Source organism: Pteropus vampyrus, unplaced genomic scaffold (genome assembly GCF_000151845.1).
Source record: "Pteropus vampyrus isolate Shadow unplaced genomic scaffold, Pvam_2.0 Scaffold21, whole genome shotgun sequence".
Classification (NCBI taxonomy): Eukaryota; Metazoa; Chordata; class Mammalia; order Chiroptera; family Pteropodidae; genus Pteropus; species Pteropus vampyrus.
This window is the reverse complement of record NW_011888802.1, coordinates 2,133,890-2,137,379: the sequence shown is the minus strand read 5'-3', so window position 1 is coordinate 2,137,379 and position 3,490 is coordinate 2,133,890.

Here is a 3,490-nt window from a genome sequence, read left to right as displayed (position 1 = left end):
AGACCCTCTTTCTCAAAGGATAAAATTTTATTTCTAAATCTGCAGATCTGATAAACCAATAGAATTTGACAAACAGTGCAGTGTAATAGTGCAGTTGACATATCAACCTCTCTGAATCTCTTTCATCAACAAAATGGTAGCATTGCTCGCCAAGTTCTTGTAAAGACACCTTTAGCTAATTTATGTCAATCTCCAAGCACTTAATAGATACTCAATAAATGGTAGGTTTTATTCCAAAAAATACTTATATCTTATATCTTAGACATATAATTCAATGTATCTTTTCATTTCATTCAGATATGAAGATCAAAGTCATAAACTGAATTAGAACTCATACTAACCTGAGCACATTATTTTTAATGACATTAATTTTTCTCACTACAACATTGTCTCTTTGGTATTAGCTGAGTTATGGAGAGAAAACAATGGGATGCTATTCCAGACACAGCTGTTAATGGAAATATCCTGAACTTGCACTGATTTTAATGTCATGGAAGAAAGAGTCTCTGAATTTGTTGGATAGAAAAGCAGGCAGGAGAAATAGACTTGTGAGAAGATAAAAATTTAAAGATACACCCTAGTGAGATTTAGTTCCCTTGCGCCCTAGGAAAATTTCGAGTTAAGTTCCAGAATCTGAGTAAGCAATGGGAGCCCACAGTGATTGAAGCAGCTGGATTCTAGTAAATTGACAATAAATATTAGGAAGTGATACCACAGCAGATGATTTAGGTGGTGACAACTGGAAAAAGTCAGCCTGACAGATTTGTCCATCTCCTTGGGTGTATCATCTAGTCATTAGTCATGATAAACTACTGGGCAAATAGTCATAGGCTTGGACATTTGGTAGCTTGGGAAAAAAAGAGTTTCCTAGACTCAAACTGAAAAACTGAAGGATTCTATGTAATCTTACTAAAACTCCAAGATGAGAGAATGGGTCCCAAAGGTCAGATTTTGCTGGAAAAGAGAAATATGCAAATCCTACACAGTTTCTGATACAAATTACCTGGAGAAATACAAGAAGAAAATATATGTTACTAACTTACACGGGCATGAGAAAACTTCTCCTAGAAGTTTTAAATATTTGTGTTTTACAAAAGATAATATTGGACAAGCATATCTTACTAGTTCTAAACTAATGTGTGATTCAGCTTTAATGGTCTCCGCATGGATGGTAAGAGGACATAATATATCGACATAGAATCTCAATCATTAGAGGACTGGTGTACATAGGAAATGCAAATGGCAAATGTCCACAAGGACAGCAAGTCCTTAGGTACCTTTATACAGTGATGAGGGGCTGCTGCAGGCTGCATTAACACCTTATGTATAAAAATGAATAAATATGTGGAAAGATGGAAAAATCCTATGCATCTCTATGTGGTTTATCTAAGCCGATAAAGTCTAAAATTTGTCAAGGAGTATCTGAGGAACAGAAATATTAGAAACTGATCATTTAGCCTGTTACAAATCCAGAATTTGTGTAGAGTTAAGAAAGAACTGTAGCCTATCTCTCAGGGCTTTGAAGAGTGAGGGTACCAGCCTAACCTCAAAGCTCAGTGTGTTTCCATACTGTTTCCACAGAGCTAATAATATGGCCTGGATTCATTTTTTTACTACAAATTTAGGATAGTCTGCAGGGGAAGCTGTTTCATAAAATGAAAAGAGGGTTCTGATCCCTAGTAAGAACTGTGGGAACAGTTAGTGCCAGTACCAAGGAAGAGAAGGTGGCCCAGACAAAGACAGCAAAGTGCAGCAAACACCACCTCCACCCCCGCCCCACCCCCATATGTAGAATGTCCTGGAGGTGAAAGAAAGCCTTCAGAGCTTAAGATAACTACTTCGCTCATACTATTACTTTGTCCTTGTGACTCAGGAACCAATTTAAGCTGTTATGGAGGCTTCCTGTTTAGCATTCTACTTAGAAAACAATGCCTGTCTGAAATCCTTCAATTTGCCAGCTTAAGACAGACAAATAACGATACTTAATGCATAGACAAGTTGGAGCTCTTGGTTTCAAATCCCGAAAAGCTTCAAGCACATATTTAAGGCTACTCTTTCACCATGGATATACAACATCTTAGTAGCATATATTCTAAGTTATAATTAGATGCCTTGCCAACTCTTAAGTTCAATGGCCTGAGGAAAATAATATGGATACTTGACGTTCCGTCCTTGGATCCCAAGCTTCCTACAGAACGGATAATACAAACTGTAATCAATCAGATAATGGAATTTAATGACTCAATTGAGAAAGCAAAAATAACCTGGAACATTTTCTAAAGGCCGTACCACTAATGGCAACAAACCAATTCTCTGGGCTATTCTGAACAAAGTCAGTTAATGAGTGAAACTGACATATAGATAGTTCTGCTGTCTAATAGAAGGGAAGGCCTCAAAGAGGACAGAACAGCTAACAAAAGTAACATTATTCTTATAGAAATGGCAGAAATGACAAATGGATAATGGGTCCAGGGTAAATTTCCCGAAATCAACTAATGATGTCCTACAGCTGCTGTTACGTATTTATGACAGCTCTTCACAGTGACTTTGATTACTGAGACTGGACTCTGAACTGTGTGCCCAACATAACCTACAGAACCTCCAAAATAGTATATATGAATAAAACGAGAAGGCATTTTTCAAATACATGCAATTAACATATAAGTGGAATAGGCAGCTCATCTGGAAAACATGATGTGTAGCAAATCTCTATGAGAAAAGACTGATAAAAATGTAACCTAAATATGCTTTAACGAAAATAAAAATGGGGAGAAGGAAGGAAGGAAAGAAGAAAGGGAGGAAGGAGAGAAGGGAAAATAAAGAGAAGAAATTATTCCCTCATTAAACTGAAAAATCTAGGGATAATATATTTTTCCTCTGCCTTGGCTCCATTCTCAGGCAGATTTTAACAATCACAAAATGGCTGCCAGCAGTTTCAGAAACTCTAGTTCAAAGTATGACCTTTCTTAAGAGTTCTAATGAAAGTTCCAAAACTGAGACTCATTGGCTCTCATCAGGTCTTATTGCCATCTCTAAACTGTTGTGGCTGGAGGGATGGAATACTCCTATTGTCTGCGCCTGGAACATATTCATATATCTAGATGCAAAAAGCAGGATTAATAAAATCAGAGAGAGTAAGAAAAAACAAAGAACTGTTACTAATAAAAAAGAAAATGGGCATTATGCAAGCAAAAAGATTTTTCTGCTGAACTGTGCATAGATTTTCAACAAGAGAATAGAAATAACATGAACAGAACATCTTAGCCTTGGCCTCTTATAGGAAGCTAACGCTCCTGTCCTATTCCCTGCACATCTACCAACCAAATAGGACCAGCTCCTGCCTTCTCCTCATTCATCCTTCTTCCATCAAGAATGGGTCATTGTCAAAGGCAGGAAATGTTATTTGGCCTCAGTCCTAATGGGTGGAGAGTTTTTGGTGCGAAGTTAAACCCTGAGTCAGTAGTGGTGGGATCTGCTCCCACACATTTGG